The sequence below is a fragment of the Oryctolagus cuniculus genome, chromosome 1 (genome assembly GCF_051225735.1).
Source record: "Oryctolagus cuniculus isolate XC-2025 breed Fujian yellow rabbit chromosome 1, ASM5122573v1, whole genome shotgun sequence".
NCBI classification, from domain to species: Eukaryota; Metazoa; Chordata; class Mammalia; order Lagomorpha; family Leporidae; genus Oryctolagus; species Oryctolagus cuniculus.
In genome coordinates, this window is record NC_142867.1 from 203,615,670 (window position 1) to 203,638,004 (window position 22,335).

Below are 22,335 nucleotides of genomic sequence, written 5' to 3' on the forward strand. Positions count from 1 at the left end.
TTATCCCTTGCGTAGCAAACTACAAACAGCTTGCCCTAACATTCAAAGTTCTTCACAATATGGCCCCCAAATGCCTGCAGGCTTGAAAGAACTAGAGATCTACTCAAGTTAAGAAAAGGGAAAAGAATTTAAAGGATACTCAGTGATCAAGTGATAGCTTTCAGAAAACAAGAAAGCTCTAAAACTCAACCACTCACTCTCTCTCTCAGAGCTGCCGCTTCTCTTTTCAGTTTCTCTTCTCCCTATTGCCCTGCTTCTTATTCTGGTTGGTCACAGTTTCCATTCCCTCATAGTTTCAGCTAACATACAGCACGACATGGCCACTCCCAATACCTCCTAAACCTTGGCAACTCAACACTTCCTTGTAGTTTCTGCCCCTACTGATAATTTAGTTCAGTCTCTAGGTTTCCCAATTCTAAATTCTAAAGAGTTCAAATGGCTCAGTCGTCACAGAAATGCCACAGAACAACCTACATGTGATCTGCACTTGGATCAGATGTCCATCCTATTCTGATCAGCTGTGATTCAAGCACAATGGAGATGAGGAAGATAATTGTTCCAGAGAATAGATGCTTTGGGAAGCTGGGATGTAGGCAGGAAAGATTCTTTTAGGGGGCCTGCATTGTGCTGTATTGGGTAAAGCTGCCGCCTGCAGTGCCAGCATCCCATAAGGGCACTGATCCCAGTCCCAGCTGCTACACTTCCTACCCAGCTCTCTGCTGTGGCCTGGGAAAGCAGTGGAAGATGAGCCAAGTCCTTGGGCTCCTGTGCCCACGTGGGAAACCTGGAAGAAGCTCCTGGCTCCCGGCTTTCGATTGGTTCAGCTCTGGCCATTGCAGCCATTTGGGGAATGAACCTGTGGATGGAAGATTTCTCCCTCTCTCTGCCTCTACCTCTCTGTAACTCTGCCTTTCAAATAAATAAATAAATAAATCTTTTAAAAAAAGATTATTTCAGAAGTGAGGTGGGCAACAGCAGGCAATGAACAACATCTCTAAGGCATTATCTTTTGACCACCTTCCAATCTATACACCACAATTCTGTCAAAGTGTAATCACTATCTCACAAACCCACCTCACAATTCCATCATTCCTTGCCTTTGTTCACACTTTCCTCTCCATTTGGAATAATCTCTGCTACCATCTAACTATCTCAAAATCTGCTATCCAAAGGATATGAATGGACATAAAAATAATTCATAAAACCGTCAATTCATAACAGGAAAAGGAAACTAGGAAAAATCATTTGAGTGCAACAAAAGAAACAAAACTGAAAATGATGTGTAACTTTATCAAATGAGCAAAACTAAGTTTAGAATGATGCATATCATAATGATAGTTTTGTATCTTCCTATAAAGTATAGCTATAAAGAAGTACATTTAATTCATGACAAAAAATTCTATAAAGATGTCCAAATATAAACAAAAAGATGAGAAACTTGCCTAATTTCAAGACTTTTAAAAATATTAGCACCAGAGCAGGTAGTATTGGGAACACAATGAAGCAGTTGGTCTTGTAAACAGCTGATGATATTGCAAACTAGTAGAATTCTTTTAGAAAACAATTTACCAACATGATTAATTTGGACAATACAAAAAAAGCTGAACAGGAAAATCAAATTACTTTTCAATACAATCATCTAGAAAAAATTACTTTCAACATTTTGGAACCAAGACTTCCATACCCTCTAATTGTGTAAAATTTTTTTCCTTTTTTAAAAGTAAAATTTAGGTAAAACTAGGTATACTATTAAATGCTTTATTATATTTTTAAAAAAACTATCTGGTGCTGGCATTGTGGTGCCACCACCAGCGGCACTTGCATCCCATATGGGCACCAACCAGTTTGAGTCCTGGCTGCTCCACTTCTGATCCAGCTCTCTGGAAAAGAGAAAGCAGTAGAAGATGGTAAAAGTGCTTGGGCCCCTGCACCCGCATGGGAGACCCGGAAGAAGCCCCTGGATCCTGGCTTCAGATCAGCCCAGCTCCAGCCATTGTGGCCATCTGAGGATGGTTTTCTCTTTCTCTCTCTCTCTCTCTCTCTCTAATTCTGCCTTTCAAATAAATGAGTAATCTTAAAAATAAAATAAAATAAAACTCTCTGTCATGAACCATTGCTTATTCCATTAATGGTCTTCAAAAATGGTTACACAGTAATCTATCATATGAACAGGTGACAATAAATTTTTGAAAAAACATTTCCTAATGTTAGACTTCAAATTTTGCCTACTTGTCCACAATTACTGATGGACTGTAATGGTCATTCTTGTATGTATCTTTTGTGCACATCTTTGATTATTATCTTAAAGCTACCTTTAAGGCAAAGGATAATTTTAAGGCAGGATAACTTGATAAGAAAAAGGATACAACAATTAAAAAGAATTTTTTAAAGGACTTCTAAATTTCAATTTAATCCTAATTGTGACATGACTGTATTAGAATAGGAAGGAAGGGAATAAAAAAGGGGGAACCGGATGATAGAGAAGGTTAAAGCCCATCACCCATAGTAGGAAGACATTGGTATGTAAAATGAAAAAACTTTATAAAGTTAGACTAAGAATATTTATAAAAAGAAGGGGAAACAGCTAATAAAGTAGAACAGCAAACACGAATAAGATGTGAAAAATTAAGGCAGAAGATGCAGCTGTATTCATTGTAAGTTTTGTTTTGTTTGACTTTTTCAAACCATGCATTAATATTGGTTTGATAAAGGCACAAATCAAATTAAGAAGACAAAACCAGCAGTATTATTCAAATATATAATAGAGCAGATACACAAGTTGGCTTAAAAGCCCACAATTCTCATAATTAGGTAGGAAAAAATTCTTCTTTGTATATACCATTATCTATAAGCTCCCTAAATTGATCATTTTATGAATTTTTACTGCAAACCCTCTGTAAACAGAGCACATGACTAGATTCTTGGGAAGATACTAAGAGACACTCTGTATTTTTGTTCTCTCCAGAGAAAAGACAATTATCGTCAGCTATTCTCTCCATATGACTCAGCCACAGAATGTCAGAAAATTGCCCATGCAGAAACCTGCAAGTTTTCTCTCAAAATTTTTTAAAAATAGAGAAAAGTTAAGATTCTAGTTCCTCCAGGTAAAGTTTAAGAGAACAGTGAATTTTTCTCCAGAAAAATTCCTTCATTTTCCCACATACTAGAGAATATGCTATAGACAACCCTCACTAAAATATAGATCAGGAAATTGGAGAAATTAGGATAGTGGGAATAGATGAAGTATTAGAGGCCTTAATTCTCAATTTATTCACAGATTTTGCCATTTGTCCTTGATAGATTTTTTTAGTTCTTCTTAATTCACTTTGTTGAAGGGACAGAGGGAAAAAAGGAATTTTATCAAACCTCAGAAAATTAGTGCCTTCAGGGTGGGCTTTTGTCACTGCAGTTAAGATGCCTCTTTGGATTGCACATCCGGTATCTGAATGCCTGAGTTGTAGTCCCCACACTGTTTCTGATCCAGCTTCCTGCTAATGTGCACCCTGGGAGGCAGCAGGTGATGGCTCAAATACTCTGGCTCCTTCCACTTACGTAAGAAACCCAGAGTGGTCTCCAGCCTCCTGGCTTCAGGCTTTCCTAGCCCCAGCATTTGAGGAGTGAATCAGCAGATGGAAAATCTCTTCTGAATAATAAATAAATAACAAGAAACAATATTAGTACCTTCAAAAGAGTGACACCACACCCAAATTATTCCCCCTCTTCATGGGACTAATTTGCAGGGCATGTGACATTAAGTAATGAATCAGATAAGTCTCCACTACCAAAGATGTCTCTGCCTCCTTCATATTGGTAGTGCACAAAACAGTTTTACAGTCAGATCCTATCTCTTGTTCCTTCCTCACAACATCTTTCTACCCTCTTCCTCCTCTCCACTCCACATTTCTCCATGAATCTCTTCATTGCACTTTCTTTTCCATTTCTTACTTCCCTCAAACTTCATGTCTGGGTTTTCTGTCTCCTACCACTCTTCCACTTCTACCCTGCTTGTGACAGAGAACTGAGCTGAGAAGGGAGAATATTTCTCTTTCTTCCTTTACTTCCCTACATGAAGAAGAACCACATATGAAGACAGCTAATAAAACCCCAATTAACATTGTAAATATAATTCAGACTAAATTCTCTGTATGTTTTCCAGAACTTCATGAACAATTTCTCAAAACCTAAGTAGTGGATATTTGGAAGAAAAAGGTGAACATTCCCTCTTCTCATCCAAGTGTCTGTACTGATTGACATGAGTCTCTGTGCCAAGGACTAAATAATACAATGTTCAATCCTTGGGAGTAGCTACATCCAAGAGTCAAAGTGTGTGTACTACATGAAGCTTTGAACTCTGAAAAATGTAGCTTAACATCCCAAAAAATTTGATTTTTGGAGTGAACATTTCATCTTCCAGTCAGGAAGAAGATGTTACAAGAAGAATCTGGAAGGAAAGGATGAGATTAGTAAATCTGATGAATGTATCAAGTAAGAAATAGGAGAGGATGCCAGAAATAGTTGGCTGAGAAGTAATACAGCCAGTATTTAGATTGTACAACCAAGTCTTTAAAGTCTAACTAAATTTCAAAAAATTGTGTTTGAAATTATAGTGAAAGTATAATAAATCCCAAAATACCACCTTAAAACAGTCATATAAATTAGGATGGCGCCCACAGGTCTAGGACTAAAGAAAACCCATCACCAGTACTTGCTGGTAAAGATACAAACTGCTCAATAGACATAGCACACAAATTTAGGATTACAAAGTTGCCCCTTCTACCAGAGCAACAAGGCAGCTGACTCTCACTCATGGTTTTCCTAATTTATCTTCTGCAATATCATGGGCTAACAAATTCATAATCAAAGAAAAAACCTTGAACAGGCCCTCTTTCTGTTAAGCATTGTGCTAGGAATGCTTACAGGATATGCCCTATACAAAGAACAAAATATCAAAATTCTAAATAAAGGCAAGATTACTATTACCTCCAGCTCCAACAGAACTTGGCAATGTATTATTATTTATTCCATCTTTATTTAAAATTTCAACATTTTCTTCATCATGGATTTTTCTAAATTAATATTTATTTTTTAATATTGCATGGAAGTGTTATTTAACTTTGATGTTTGAGTTTTTCAGTGCTCTTTTAAATTTTACAGACTAGGTGTGATAGCTAATTTTATATGACAAGTTATCTAAGCCACGGGATGCCCAGATATATGATTAAACATTTCTGGATGTGTCTAGAAGAGATCCACCTGGTACACTAAGTACAGCAGAATGTCAACCTTAATATGGCTGAACCTCATCCGATCCATTGAAGGTCTCAATAGAAAAAAGGCCAAGTAAAGGAGAATTTTCTCTGTCTCTCTGTCTTACAGTCCTCAACCTGAGGCATGGGTCTTCTCCTATCTTCAAAGGTGGGCTCAAACTGAAACTTACACTACAGCTCTCCTGGTACTCAGGTATTCTGACTCAGACTCAGACTATATTGGTTGTGGAAGCATGGATTAATTTCTGGGGTTTCTAATCTGTTCCATTGGCCCATCTGTCCATTTTTGTGCCAATACCAGGCTGTTTTGATTATAACTGCCCTGTAATATGTCTTAAAATCTGGTATTGTGATGCCTTCAGGTTCACTTTTATTGTTTAAGATTGCTTTAGCTATTTAAGATCTCTTGTGTTTCCAGATGAATTTTAGGGTCATTGTTTTTCTATATCTGAGAATGTCCTTGGTATTTTGATTGGGATCACATTGCTTTGGATAGTATGGACTATCAACAATATTAATTCTTCTAATCCATGAACATAGAAGATTTTTCTGTGGTTTTGTGTCTTCCACTTCTTTCCTTAATGTTTTGTGATTTTCATTATAGAGTTCTTTCATCTCCTTAGATAAATTGTTCTGTGACTATTGTGAATGGAACTGATCTTAAAAGTTTTCTCAGCCATGGCATTGTGTATGTATATAAATGCTACTGATTTTTGTGCATTGATTTTATATCCTGTAATTTTGCCAAACTCTCTTATGGGTTCAAATAATCTCTTCTAAGAGTTTTTGGTTTCTCTATGTATAGGATCATGTCATCTGCAAACAGGGATAATTTGACTTCTTCCTTTCCCACTTGTAACCCTTTGATTTATTTTTCTTGTCTAATGGTCTGGCTAAAACTTTCAGGACTATATTGAATAGTAATGGTCAGAATGGGCATCCTTGTGAGGTTCTGGATCTTACTGGAAATGTTTCCACTTTTTCCCCATTCAATATGATGCTGGCTATGGGTTTCTCATATATTGCCTTGATTGTGTTGAGGCATTTTCCTTCTATACCCAATTTGCTTGAGTTTTTTTTTTTTTAATCATGAAAGGATTCTGTATTTGGAGGAACCAAGATGGCAGAATAGGGAGGGAGCTTACTCCTCTAGTCTAGAGGAAGATAGTTAAAAAAAATAATAAAAAGAAGAAGAAGAAATAAAATGGGAAGAGTGCAATGTCAGTGAAGAGTTAGGGAAAAAATGGCAGAGGAAACCACACACAAATTGGAGGCACACTGTGGATCTACGTAGAAGGTGCGGACAAGCACAACTCAGGACCCCAGCAGCCAACAGCCTTAGCTCCAGCTTTGGCAAGTGAGGTGAGATCAGACTGTGGCAGCCCAAGCCACTGGTGATAAAGCTGTGGTATGAGTCTAGCTTGGAGCCCTGTGGGAGATAGTATACAAGCCAACCTAGAGGAAAAAAGAGGGGCACGTTTCTCCCCAATCACCCAGCACCAGTGTCCTGTAACTAGCCAAATGTGGGTGGGTGTCATTTAAGACATATGTAACAGTTGCACCAGCTTATGTCTGTGCACCCAGCAACCAGCCAAGAGGAAACACCTGAGTCTTGCTGGGAGAACTGACAGGAGGCTGAGTGCTCATAACTGTGGGAGGCTTGTGTGCTGGGACTGTGAAAACATTGTGGCTGCATGAGAGGGAGCAGGGTGTGACTGGGTCTTTGGGCAGTCACTGTGGGCAGCTCCACACACTCAGGGCTCCCTGATTCCATGGTGAGGGTCATTGCTCCAGGATACATGCTCATACCGAGGACTGCATGGATCCTTTGTGTGGTTCTTATGGCAGCACAGATGAATATTGTACCCACTGGGGCTAGCATGAAGGCATTGGTCTCATTGGAGGAGAGGTGACCATGAAACTACACCAACAGAGCTGAACAAACCTCCCCTTTGATTTAAAAAAAAAAAGAGATTTGCCACACCAAATTTGGGGGTCACATTGGGCACCCCCCTCACTCTGGAGCACTAAACAGAGCTCCCTGGCCATTCCAGTACACTCCTCAGGATATTCACTGAAATAGCAGATGCTCCACTAATCCACAGAGGCATAGTCCAAAGATAAAAGCCATCACAGCAAATAAATAAATAGATAGATAGATAAATAACCAACAAGTGTCTCCACAAATGCAAAAATAAACATAGCAATTAAAGAAACAAGAATAAGAAAGACAACATGACCTCCAAAGGAACATAGCAACACTTCAGTACCAGAATGTGAAAATGAAGAGATTAAAGAAATGCCAGAAACAGAATTCAAAAAATTGATCATAGGATTACTTATAAGTTATCAGAAGCAAATCCACAAACTAAAGAAATCCATGCATGACATGAAAGAAAATTTTTCTCATGAAACTGAGATCTTAAAGAGAAATCAAAATGAAATACAGGAAATGAAGAATTCAATAGAACAAATAAAAAATGTGATGGAAAGCCTTAACAACAGAATTGGTGAGGCATAAGAAAGAATATCTGACTTAGAAGACAAATCTCTGGAAATTTTAGTCAGACCAAAACAAAGGAGAAGGAGAAGGAGAAGGGAAGAAGGAGGAGGAGGAGGAGGTGGAGCAGGAGGAGAAGGAGAAGAAGAAGAAGAGGAAGAGGAGGAAGAGAAGAAGAAGAAACAATTAGCAAACTAAAAAACAGTGTTGGAGATCCTAATATCAGACAAAATAGACTGTAACACAAAGACTGTTAAAAGAGAGATAAAGAAGAGCACTATGCAATGATTAAGGGATCAATTCAACAGGAAGATGTGACTACTATGAACATATATGCACCTAATTACAGGGCACCTGGCTATTTAAAAGAAATGTTAAAGGATCTAAAGGGAGACACAGACTCAAATACAGTAGTAATGGGAGATTTCAATACCCCACTTTCAGCAAAGGACAGATCAACAAGACAGAAAGTCAGCAAGGGAACAACAGAGTTAATCAACACTATAGAACAAATGGACCTAACAGATATCTACAGGATTTTCCACCCTACAGCCATAGAATACACATTCTTCTCACCAGTGCATGGAACTGCCTCTGGGATGGACCACAGGCCAGGCCATAAAGCAAATCTCGGCAGATTCAAAAAAATTGAAATCATACTATGCATCTTCTCAGACCACAATGGAATGAAGCTGAAAATCAACAACTCAAGAATCTCTAGAACACATGGGGATTGAACAACATGCTCCTAAATAGAAGTATATACTCATAGAAGAAATCAAAAGAGAAATCAAAAAACTGTTAAGGAACAGGTTTTTTCCTTACTATTTGTTGAACTCTTTACATAGTATAGAGCTAATATTCTGTGTATAAAGTTAATTGAAAATAGATCTTAGAAAAAAATAGAATGAAAATAGGAGGATGGAAGAAGAAGGGTGGGAGTGAAGATGAGAGGTTAGGTACAGTGGGAAGAATCTCTATCACTATGTTCCTAAAGTTGTATTTATAAAAAGAATGATGTTTTTATACCTTACATAAAAAGTTTCTGGGGGAAAAAAGAAAAAGAAAGGATTCTGTATTTTATCAAATGATTCTTCTACATCTATTGAGATAATCATGTGATTGTTATTCTTCAATTTGTTAATGCGATGTATCATATTTAATTATTGTATGTTGAACCATTCCCCTGGATGATCTTTATGATGTACTGTTGGATTCAATTAGCTAGTATTTTGTCTAGGATTTTTGCAACCATGTTCATCAGGGATATTGGTCTATAGCTCTCATTTTTTGTTGTATCTTTTTTTTTTTTTGGTTTTGGAATTAAGATGATGCTGGCCTCATAAAATGAGTTTGGGAGGATTCCCTCCCTTTGAATTGCTATGAATAGTTATAGAAGAATTAGGATTAGTTTTTCTTTCAAAGTTTCGTAGAACTAAGCAGTGAAGCCATTTGGCCCTGGGCTTTTCTTTATTGGAAGTGTCTTTATTACTGATTCCATCTCTGTTTTGTTTATTGGTCTACTTTGGTTTTCTAAGTCATTGTGACTCAATTTTGGTAAATTGTACATGTCTAGAAATCTATCCATTTCTTCTAGATTTTCCAATGTGTTGGCATTTAGCTGTTGTAGTAATTCTTGATGATTCTTTTTATTTCTGTGGTATGTGTTATAATATCTCCTATTTCATCTCTGATTTGATTAATTTGGGTCTTCTCCCCATTCCCTTTTTTTGGTTGGTGGTACCAATTGTTTATCAATTTTATTTATTGTTTTCTCTCAAAACAGCCCTTCATATTTCACTGATCTTTTGTGTCTTTTGGGGTTACATTTTTTTTTCATTTCTTCTCATCTTTTTATTATGTCTTTCCTCCTAATAATTTTGGAGTTGGTTTGTTCCTGTTTTCCTAGTTTCTTGAAATGCATTGTTATATCATTTATTCTTGATTGTGTTTTAATATAACAAACTAAACAGATAAAACTTACTCATGCCAAGTTTTACTTTAGTAATACATCCATTCCAAGAGTTATCATGGTTGATGATAGACACATGAGAAATTTCTAGTGGCCAAATTTTGCTTACTTGGAAGGCATATTAGTTTTCTAGGGCTGTCATAAACTTTAGTGCCTTAAATCAACAGGAATTGTTGTCTTACAATTTGAGAGATCAAAAGTCAAAAATCAAGGTGTTTACAGGGCAATGCTCCTGGTGAAGGCTCCCCTGGGGGACCTTTCTTTGCTTCTTCCTAGCTTCTGGTGGTTGCCAACAATCCTTGGCATTCCTTGGCTTGTAGATGAGTTAACCCAATCTCTGCCTCCACTGCCACATAACATTCTCCTTGCTTATGTCCACATTTCCCTCTAGGGCCCACTGTAATCCAGTATGTCCTCTTCTCAAATTGGTTGCATCTGCAAAGACCTTATTTCCAAATAGGGTCACATTCATAGAAATCTATGGTTAGGATTTAAATATGATGTTTCTGGTGACATAATTCAACCCATAACAGTAGGCATAGTATGTTTTTATGTCTTCTTTGGGGATTAGGTAAGGACAGAAGAAACAAAAGGATTACTCTCTACTGCAAACTCTAATAGAAGACCCTATGTTGAGTACTGGAAGTTATTTACCAATAGATTCCTACTCAGATACTCTCTCATACAGTTAATCATATAGAGTTTCAGCTCTTTGGGGAGAAAAATTGGATCCATATACACCATATGTAATTTTGTTTAATTTTACTAAATAAAAGGGTCTTCAAGTTCAAAGAGTGTTACAAACAAATTTTGCTACAAACCCATTTGAAACTTGTGAATAATTTTGACTGTTATTCATTTCTCCCTTTTTTCTAAAAGCAAGGACTCTGTTACTTAATATATACTATCTATAAATGTTATTGGAACTGACAGTAATCTCTGAACTAAACAGCAATCAATACTAAGCAATACTAACTGATGATGATGATGACAATGATGATGATGATAATTACAATAAGGATAGCAAAAGACATTTCTAAGAATGCAATATCCTTTTTTACCATAATAAGTAACTTTTAAAAAGTAGATAAATGCATTCAAGTGTTTATTATTTCTTACATAATAAGTACAGATAGAGATCTGGAGCTTATTTTAAAAATAAAAAAATTAACCAAAGCTGAAAATAAATATATTCAGTTGGGAACAATAGTCTTGTAACAATGTAGCCTTTAGCAGAGCACCTTGGAGTGATGAATCATTGTACTTGATGATCTTAAACAAGTTTACATATAATTAGAGAGGCATGGAAGTTAGGAGGCTGGTATTGTTGTTTTACACAGAAACCTAACACCAGACATCTAATAAGCATTCAGAGGTTTGTACTCATGTTATGTAAGAATTACAACACTAACTGAAAAAAAAGAAATCTCTAGTCAAACTGTAAAATGATTTTTCACTTCCGTTTCTGAGTCATTTATTGCAATAGCAGGCCAAAAATAAAAGCACATAATCAGGAAAGGAATGAAGCTAATTTTGTAACACATGTATACTAAACTCTTAATTTCCAGAATACCAGGAGTCCATCATCTCTTTCTTCATAGAGACAGAGATCTTAAGATATATATCTCCTTTATGCTATATTTAAGATATCAGATAACTCTTGGTAGATGCATATGAGATCTACTGTAAGTGTCTAATACATACTTACAATGTGAGAAAAGTTTGCAGGGAATACTCAAATATATATTGACAACTTATTTTTTAGCTTTTAATACGTATTATTAATACTTATATGTTCTAAGAACAAAATTTTATTTTAAATTACCTAATAGAGGAATTTTGATATGTTATTTAATGCATACTACTGTTTTCTTCTAAGCATTAAAAATCTTGACCAAAATTCTGGCTTCTTAATGCTATTACCCTATATCTATTAGTTATAATATTACTGGATTCTGATATTTTGCTGTCCCTCTTTAAACACTGGAATCCTGGGGCTGGCATTGTGGCACAGTATATTAAGCTGCTGCCTGTAATGCCAGCATCCCTTATGGATGCTGATTCAAGTCCTAGTTGCATCACTTCTGATCCAACTCCCTGCTAATGTGCTTAGAAAAGCAGTGAAAGATGGTCCAGGTCTTCGGGCCCCTGTACCCACATGGGAAACCCAGATGAAGTTTTCTGGCTCCTGGCTTCAGCTGGCCCAGCCCCAACTGTTGTGGCCATTTGGGGAGTGAACAAGTGGATGCAAGGGATATCTATCTATCCATCTATCCATCTCTCTATCTCTATCTCTATCTCTGTCTATCTCTCCCTACCCCTCTCTCTTTGTAAATCTGCCTTTCAAATAAATAAACCAAATCTTAAAAAAATAAACACTGGAATCCCTTACTACTTCAAACCTCCTTTTTCTCAGTCGCTAACCCTACTGTTCCCATCCCTACTGGTTCTTTCTTGGGATTTGACACCATTCTTCTCAGCTTCAGTTGATTGCTCTTCTAACAGAATAAAGTGCCGAAAGAGAAATAAAGAAAAGAAAGAAAACTTCCCAAAAATTCCTCTTTACCAGAATCAAATGTAATTGTAAGATTTAAATTTATGTGGTGATTCTTCAACTGTGTCCAGGCTTCTAACTTGCTAGCCCTTAACTCTGGTCATTTCTTTGCTAGGGTCTCATATACTAATCACAGATTACATCTCCAAAGGCCAAGAACCATTCTACCTGGATACTATTTCTTGAATGCTACTGATCAGCCTATGAGTCCCATGTGAACAACCTTGGAAATAGATACACCATCCTGTCCTTAACCTACTAAAAAAAAAACCTTTGATACATTAGATAAAGTTATAAAAAACTGTCTGCCCCAAGAATCCTAGAAAATGTCCAATCTCCAGAAATAAGTGCCTATTTTCTCTTAAAGCCCTGAATGGTCCAACAACCCTATCTCTTCCACTACCAATTCTGATTCCTAAATCTTCCTGTTTCCCAAAGAAACTTGTTGCTATTCCTTCAAACTCACCAAATCTGCATACAATGACTTCAGTAATACCCTTTATCCATAGGATTTATAAATCAAGGCTTAGCCAGATTTCCCAACCCATTAGGGCTGGTACTCCTGCTTCTGTAGATTGAAATAGGAGGCACAATGGTTTAGTAAAAAGATCAGGTATAGAAAAATTTAGTGCATATCACATCAGGAGCCTAAGGAGCTGGCAGAAAATTCACTGTCGTTCTGCTCTGAGAAATTTATTTTTTTTATTTAATAAATGTGAATTTACAAAGTGCAACTTTTGCATTGTTGTGGTTTCCCCCCCAACCTCTCTCCCTCCCGCAGCCCTCCCATCTCCCACTCCCTCTCCCATCCCACTCTTCATCAAGTTTCAATTATCTTTATATACAGAAGATCAACTTAGTATATACTAAGCAAAGATTTCAACAGACTGCATCCACACACCCGCACAAGATAGAGAGTACTGTTTGACTAGTAGTGTTATCGTTAACTCTCATAGTAAAACACATTAAGTACAGAGATCCTATGTAGGGAGTATGTGCCCAGTGACTCCCGTTGTTGATTTAACAATTGACACTCTTTTTATGACGTCAGTAATCATCCGAGGCTCTTGCCATGAGCTGTCGAGGCTATGGAGGCCCCTTGAGTTCACGAACTCTGAACTTGTTTAGTCAAGGCCATATCACAGTGGAGGTTCCTTCCTCCCTTCAGATAAAGGTGCCTCCTTCTTTGATGGCCTGTTTTTTTCTGCTGGGGTCTTGTTCACCGAGACTTTTCATTCAGGTTGTTTTTGCCACAGTGTCTTGACTTTCCATGCCTGTGAGACTCTTGTGGGCCTTTTAGCCAGATCCGAATGTCCCAAAGGTTGATTCTGAGGCCAGAGTGCCGTTTAGGGCATTTGCCATTCTATGAGTCTGCTGTGTGTCCTGTTTCCCCCACAGGATCATTCTCTCCCTTTTAATTCTATCCTTCATTATTTGCAGACACTGGTCTTATTTGTGAAATCTCTTTGACGCTTACCCTATCTTTTTGATCAATTCTGTATTTAAACTTATCACTTTAACAAGTGAAATGGCTCTACCATTAGAGGTAAGTCCAAGTGCTGCTCTGAGAAATTTAAACAATCAACTAAATGTTGATGATTGACCCAGTAACAACACACTAACCATATTTCTTCAGACCTTCTATTTATGTAAGACCAAGAATTCTAATGCAGGGGGAATTTGGATAAAATATCCAAATCCCAAGAAATTCATGATGTTCTTAGAGCACACCTCTATAAGCCTAAGACACCCAGAATGATCTAACAGTTTCAAAACTCAGATTCAATATTATTGTATGCTCAAATGGATGAGGGCACTTAGTAAGAGACATCCAGAGAGCAATACCAATTCAAATATCTCTTCTAAAACACATGTGAGATAGCTTAATATTGAAAAGTTGTATCATCTAATGCCATCCTGTAGATACATATACATATCATAGTTCAAGAAAATCCTTTAGTGAAATGAAGAAGAGGAATCCTTACCAGGTTTTGCCATATTCAATCTCACAGTTTTGGCGACTTGCCTTGGTGCAATGGATGAAGCTGATAATGAAAGAACTGTCCACCAATGGGCTTTGTACTCATGAGCCTGATGCAAGGGCAACTATTCTCACTTGGAAAATTGAATTTTCTGGAAAACAACCACCAGCCTGTTAGAAATATAAGGTAGAAGGACATAATTCATAAAAACAAATATGACCTAATAGCAACTGATGGCTCTATAAATAGTATAGAAGCAGATATTCCTTTTTAATTCACCTTTTCCTGCTAATTAAATTGAACATGATATATATTGTTTCTTGCCAATTGTGGTGGTGAGTTTTGGTCATATGTAGAAATTTTAATACTCAAATAATTTTGAATGAGCTATAGCATCACTTGATAATTACAATCTAATAAAACTGTTTACACTAATGTGGGATTGCCATGATATACAATCTAGGAGTTCATATTCACATTCCCATACTCAAAAGCACTATGAAGCAAAAAATACCCCTTTGATATCCTTGACATCAACCTCAGAAGTTAAATATTAACATTGCTTATTATATGTAAGTTTAATATGTGATAAAGATCACAAATCAATGTAGAAATAGTATACAACAAAGAATACAGTGATAAATCTTCATCTATATCTTTAAAATTTTAGAAGGATAACATCATTTATATGCAAAAATCAATATGCGATATAATAATTTGTAGTGATTATAGGAAATTATAAAAATTATGTGCGCAAATTGTACAGTGAGAAACAGTCATGGAAGAGGTTAAAAGTAAAAAATTAATACATCTAATAGGTAACATGGTCAAGGTTCTATAAACCTTAAAAGTATAAAATCAAAGATTAAAAGGCAAATACAAATGGGAAAAAAATCAACAGTAAATTCGATTGATAAGGAGTCAATTATCCACAGCATGCACAGATCAATAAGAAATACCCTATTATAAATGGCAGACGTAGATCATTCACGAAAGGAGAAATGCAAAGAACTAACAAACATATGGAAAAATGTTAAATTCCACTTATGATCAAAACATAAAAGTTTAAATAAGTTTTGCCTATCTAATTAGTAATAATTTAAAAAACTCAATTCTACATCATCTTTACCAGAGTTAGCAAAAAGAAACAAACAGAAGAAATAAGACCTGATGATTGCACCGTAAAAATATTTAAGCATTTTTTTTTCCTGGCAAAAGGAGAAATATCATAGGGAATGAATTACTTTCTCCTGTACTCCAAGTAGCATGATGTAAGAGGTCCTGGTTCTTTCAAATCTATAATCCCAGGTCACCCCACCCTCTGAAATGCATCCTGTACCTCACCTTTCAAATACAAAACTATCAAGCTTTATTCCTGTTGAGCTATGCTTAATTTTTTTTTTACTTTTTGCCAGGCAGAGTTAGACAGTGAAAGAGAGAGGAGCTATGCTTAATTTTTAATTATTCACCCTCTTTGATCTTAATCCCTGATCTGTATATCCCAGTCTTCCAGAGGAAGTCCCTAACCTCTATTTTCTCTTCTGAACTTGATTCCTTCTGTCCAGCACAGTGTCAGCCTTGGTCTCTCCTGCCCAGTCTGACACATTTGTACTCAACTTGTAGCACTGCATTGTGTACCAGGGCACAATTTATGGAAAGTTTATAGAAAAGACATGTTATGAAAAAATATGCATGGACTTCAAAAAAATTTTGCACTAAAATAAACTTCTTTTAGTTCCATTTTCTATAGATTTTTTAAGATTTAGTTTATTTTTTGTTTGTTTTTTATTTATTTGACAGATAGAGTTAGAGAGAGAGAGAGAAAGGTATTCCTTCTGTTGGTTCACCCCTCCAAATGGCCACTATGACCAGAGCTACGCTGATCTGAAGCCAGGAGCCAGGTGTTTCTTCCTGGTCTCCCACACGGGTGCAGGCACCCAAGCACTTGGGCCATCCTCCACTGCCTTCCTGGGCCACAGCAAAGAACTGGCCTGGAAGAGGAGCAACCGGGACTAGAACCTGGCGCCCATGTGGGATGGCGGCACTGCAGGCAGAGGATTAACCCAGTGAGCCACGGTGCTGGCCTAGTTCATTTATTTTAAGGGTAGAGTTAGAGAGAGAGGGAGAGACAAAGACACAATAATAAGGGTAGGCCAGGGCAAAACCAAGAGCCAGGAGCTTCTTTGGGGTCTCCCACGTGGGTTCAGGGGCTTAAACACTTGGGCCATCCTCTGCTGCTTGCCCAGGTACATTAGCAGGGAACTGGATCTTCAGAAGTGAAGCAGCCAGGAGTTGACCCAGTGCCCATATGGGATGCTGGAGCTGCAGGCAGTGACTTTACCTGCTATACCACAATGTCAGCCCCCACAAGTTTTTCAAATTATCTTGATACCATAGAGATAGTAAAAGTAGCTAATCTGAGACCCGCATCCCAAGTTCCAGCTGCTCCATTTTCAATCCAGCTTCATGCTAATGTGCCTGGGAAAGCAGCAGGTAATGGTCAAAATCTTGAGTCCCTGCCACCCACGTGGGATACCTGGATAGGGTTCCAGGCGCCTGGCTTCAGCCTACCTTGGGTCTGACAAATGTACCCATTTGAGGAGTGGTCCAACAGATGGAAGATATGCCCCCCCCCTTTCTCTCTCTCTCTCTCTCTCTCTCTCTCTCTCTGTGTGTGTGTGTGTGTGTCTGCATGTCCCTATCTCTCCCTCTTTCTCTGTAACTCTGCCTTTCAAATAAATAAAATAAATCTTTGGAAAAATAAATAAATATATAAGGCTATATTTACTTTAGTACTGACTTATTTCTCAGGAAATATTTGATTTCCCTAGCTAGATGCTATAAATACAGAAGGACTTCATACTCACATTGTTTATTGTAACAGATTTGTTCTGTATGTCAGACCATGGTCTTCTTGTGTGTTCTATGTGATGAAAGCCCCTGGTACCCAGGGAAGCAGATGAAGGGCGCTTTGGAGTCAAAATGACTTGGACTGGAACCAGCAGCTGCATGAGACTGGACAAGTCATTAAATGGCATCTTCCTCATAGGGAAAATAAAGATTATTATACCTGTTCATCTCAGAGGTTATGACAACTCAATTGAATAATGTATGTAAGACTTCTGACATGATGTTTGGATCATATTAAGATTTGCTATTTTTTTCCAAAATCATTATAGTTAGATAATCCAGATTTTTAAAGAGTATAAGCTATGTATTCAATTTCTATTAAGCTGTAGAATTGCAAATTAGGCCATAGTAAACAAAAACAAAAAAAACTTACCAGTGGTCCAAGGAAAAAGGCAGATAAATGGATTATAAAAGGGTATCAGAAAAAAAAAAAACGGCATCAGATAGCTTTGGGGGGTATGGAAATGTTCATGTTTTTAAATTATAGCAATGCAGCTCTGGCCATTGCAGCCATCTGGGGAGTGAACCAGCGGATGGAGGACCTTTCTCTCTGTTTCTACCTCTCTCTGTAACTCTTTCAAATAAATAAAATAAATCTTTTAAAAATAAATAAATAAATTACAGCGATGGTTTCACAGGTATCTGTGTCAAAAATCATCAGGTTGTATCCTTTAAATATGTGAAGTTTATTACATGTCAAGTGTATCTCAGTTACCAGCAAAAGAATGATCAGCATGTTTTGGTTCCCACTTAAGATGTTATTGAAGGAACAGAAAAAAAAAAAAAAAGACATTAGCAGAAAGAAATGATGGGGGTGGGGGAATAAAGTCCTTAATATATTCCAACAGAGCTGTCACAGATAGCATTATAACACACAATATTGGAAGAGCTCTTTTCAAAACCTTACCAAAAATAACCCATTTGAGAGGACAATGTGCAAGGATGACTTGGGTGCACTCTAGTTTTCTAATCTTCGTGTTAATTTTTTTTAAAAAATCACTCAATACAATTTCCCTTCCCTGACATCCTATCACTCGAAATCAGGACTCTACAAGTTACAAAACACAATGAAATCAAAGTAAAAAGTCCCATTTTTGCATGATTTTGCAGATAAGCCAGAGAGGTACCTACAGCCCCCTTCCTTGTGAGTCATCCTAACACCACGAAAAGCTGTGACCCGGTGTTTGCAGGAGAGCCAGCCATGCTGCTCTGCCGTGCAGATGAGTCACGGGGACCCTGGCCAACCGTGCTTGACAGCCTCAAAGCACCTCCCGTGGAGCTGGCCATTTTCTTCCTGAGCATCCTTATTCTTTTTTCCCCTCATATTTCTTTCCAGAACCCATCCTCATCTAAATTAGTAACAGAAGAATATCCTACCTGCTGCCCTGTGAAAAGGACAACAAAGACTTTCAAGAAATCACTGTAACTACAGAGTGACTCTACTATATGTTTCTTTCTTACAAAAGTAAAACGGATTTTTTTTTGCTTTCACTACAAAATGGTCCAGATTCCCAACAGTCTCCAATCTCAGTTTGATACCATAATTGCCATAAATAAATTTCTTACGCACTAAAACCAGTTTTGCCCTTTTCCTGGGAGGCTTTTGTAAAGCTCAACATAAATTCAGCTATCTCATATGATGCAATTGTGATTTCGGAAAAGCAAAGACCATCATCAATACACAGTTTCATCCTCCCACTCCAACAGCCCAATCTAACCGCCGCCAAGTCCCCAAACCCTGAAACTCCCACCCACAAGCTGCCAAACCCTCTGCTTGCCCTATCACTGGCAGATGCTACGATGCTCTGTCAGTAAAAGGTTTGTGAGAAACTGAAAAGTGTACAAAATCAAACGGAATGCAAAGACATTTTTACTGAATTCAGTATTTCAGGATTCTGGAATACTTAATGCTTAAGAACTGAGAGACTTGGGGACCCATAGCTCTGGATTCCTCTGTTTGGCCAACTACAAAATGGCTACTCCCTGTTCACCCCAAAAAGAGTGAGAGATGGCAGTTTTGAAGGCTTTTGAACTTGTTCCCATGTAGAGCTCATATACATATAACTCTGTAAATACAAAATATTTTAATCATGGGGAACTTGCCTCTGCCATGGTCACTCCATCTACATTTAAGGGATCCAGTGAACACTCACAATTGTGGAGAAGTTATTCTCTGAGCAGGATGCCATATTCCCTGGTCTTCCTCAGGTACCAGGTTGAGCTGTGCCACCGTGCAGACTTGGTGACAAAGTAAACTGAAATGCTGTAACCACAGTGACATTATTCCTAAAGAACTCTTGAAGGTCCTTCACCAAATCAGAGAGTATTTCTTTCAGTCTGGAAAGCAATCCAGATACCCTGAGCCCCTCATCTTACATGTGGGAAAACTGAGGCCCAGGAATTTTGAAAGTTCACCTGTATCAAACAACTTAGCAAAATGACTAAAATCCAGGCTTCTTAATTCCTATCCCATGCCCTTCCTACACCCTTTGTTCCCCAGTCTTACCCAAACCCAGTATCTCCCCACACATGTTCCCCCTCCAAATCTCTTGTCTACGCCACTACCCACATACCTCAAAACGCTCTCTGGCTGCTTGGGCTCAATCTCTCTTCTCCCAGTTCTCAGTTTAAACCTCCTGTGGGTGTTGCCCCTGAAGCTTCAGGGTTTTTGTCCCAATCATTGTCCCCTGCCTCTACCCTGCCCTAGGACCTCTTCTCTGATACCTGAGGCCCAGGCCTCACTCAACTCCTGAAACTTCATGCACTGCAGAACTGTATTAGTTGTCTATTGATCGACACTGTATCGGTATTCTATTGTGATCTAACAAAACGAGCTATGAATTCAGTAGGTTAAAACAACACAAATCTGTTATTTTAAAATCCTATAAGGGGGCCAGCGCTGTGGCGCAGTGGGTTAACACCCTGGTCTGAAGCGCCGGCATCCCATACAAGCGCCGGTTCGAGACCTGGCTGCTCCACTTCCAATCCAGTTCTCTGTTGTGGCCTGGGATAGCAGTAGAAGCTGGCCCAAATCCTTGGGCCCCTGCACCCATGTGGGAGACCCAGAAGAAGCTCCTGGCTCCTGGCTTCGGATTGGCACAGCTCCGGCCATTGCGGTCATCTGGGGAGTGACCCAGCGGATGGAAGACTCTCTCTCTTTCTCTCCCTCTCTCTCTCTCTCTGTGTAACTCTTTCAAATAAATAAATAAATCTTTTAAAAAATCCTATAAGTCAGACCCCCAACACAGTTGAACTAAAATAAAGATATGAGGGGAGGGGTGCTGTGGCATAGCAGGTAAAGCCACTGCCTGCAGTGCCAGCATCCCATATGGGTGCCTGTTCAAGTCCCGGCACAGCTCCGGCTGTTGCAGCTATCTGGGGATTGAACCAGTGGAAGAAGACCTACCCTCCTCCCCCTCTCTGCCTCTCCTTCTGTCTCTGTGTAACTCTGACTTTCAAATAAATCATTTAAAAAATATATAAGGAGGGCTGATTTCCCTTCTGGAAGTCTTAGAGAGGAATCCATTTCCTTTCCTTTTTCAGCTTCTAGAGGTCACCACATTCTTATGCAGGGCCCTTCCTCCATCTTCAGAACCAACAACAGAGCATCTCTCTCAGCTGCTGTCCTCACATCCCCTTCTGACTCTCTTGTCCTTCTTCCCTCTTCTACTTGCAGGGATCCTTATGACTGTGTTGGACCCACTAGAATAACCTGGGATAATTCCCCTATTCTAAGGCCAGTGGATTAGCAACCTTAATTTCCCTTTGCCATGCACGTTACCTCTCTTCCTTTCAGCACCCTATCCTCTCCCCCTTGACACCTCCACCCCACAAATTGCACTACAAAAGAATGGATTCTAGATTGACTGAATCCTCCAAATGACCACAGAGACACATCTTACCTCACCCACTTTCCTGGGAGGGCCTTATCCAAACCATTCCACCGTCCTGTGTATGTGTGAACTTCCTAGAGCCAGGGAGGGTAGAAGCCTAGAAGTGGAGAAGATAAAGGAGGAGGCATGTGGAATTCAAGGACCCAGAAAGACCTGAAAATGTGGTGCTGCTGCTAAGGCTGGCCTTGGTGCTGATCAAACACAACATAAAAACACAGGCTGCTGAATGTGTGTATCGAGGCTTCAACTGAACATTCCTTGGGAATAGATTTCGTAGTCAAAATGATGAAACTCCATTTTACTCTCAGGTAATCCACATTCTGTTTTAGAGGGAAAAAAAATCCCTAACTCAGAAAATTATGGAAGGTATTATCCATTCAGTCCCAGAGACTCTCATTAACTACCTTGAAAGATGTGCATGTTTATTTAAACTTTGAGACAGAGATTTACATGAAGTTGCAAAGATGTTACAGAGAAGTCCCTCATATCCCTCACTCAGTTTTCCCCCAACGGTTGCACTCTAAGTGACTAAAGCATAATAACACAATTAGGAAACTGACATTTGTATATGTGTTTGCAGCTCTGTGCCACTAGATTTATACTTCTAAAAATATCACTAGACAAAAATGTATGTCAACATCCACCACTCAACTGGAATCCTACAAAGAGGACAGCAGTACTCCATGGAACTTGTGACTCACCTTCTGCCAATGGGTATGGCTTGGGTAGCTACTAAGGACCCACATAACCCAAAGGTCAAGTATACAGACAAGCACAGAGAACTTGACAGGAACCTAACCAGCAATGGGAAACCACCACCACAGACTTCCCCTACCCTGCTGGGATCTCTCGGTCCTCATGGCACACCTGCTGAAATGAGGAAATACTCTTTGAATATTTTCATATGGTTTTCCTCAGTTTATGAGCACTATCTTCAAACTTCAAAAATGCCAGCCATCTCAGAGATTAAAGAGAGGAGAGCTGACTGAAATACCATCTCATTTCTCTCCTTCCCAGGCAAAAACCCAAGAAAAACCTTCTGAATCAGTCCTATAAAAGATCACAAAATGTTCAACATGCAATGGCCCTAAGAGGCCTTCTACTGGTCCCATCATTTCATTTGTAGATGAGGAAACTGAAACTTGGGCGGGGCAAGTGGTGGCAGCAGCTACTTAGTGGTTTCTCCAAGATTAGAACCCGAGTCTTTTAATTCCCAAACTGGCATGTCTCCTAGTATCCACATTCTCTACTTTAAAA

General features: G+C 38.5%; 1 long non-coding RNA gene across 2 annotated transcripts in view; it reads right to left on the minus strand.

Annotated features, from left to right (window-relative positions):
- Window positions 1-3,320: 3,320 nt before the first annotated feature.
- Window positions 3,321-22,335, minus strand: part of LOC103349472 (uncharacterized) — a 64,377-nt gene continuing 45,362 nt past the window's right edge. The window contains exons 2-5 of one of the 2 annotated variants that reach the window (XR_007918554.3): window positions 21,088-21,175; window positions 17,143-17,290; window positions 14,279-14,426; window positions 3,321-3,643 (exon numbers count right to left, since the gene is read on the minus strand). This is a non-coding gene — a long non-coding RNA (uncharacterized LOC103349472). The remainder of the gene's footprint in view (window positions 3,644-14,278; window positions 14,427-17,142; window positions 17,291-21,087; window positions 21,176-22,335) is intronic. The other variant, XR_016211154.1, reaches the window with a different exon arrangement.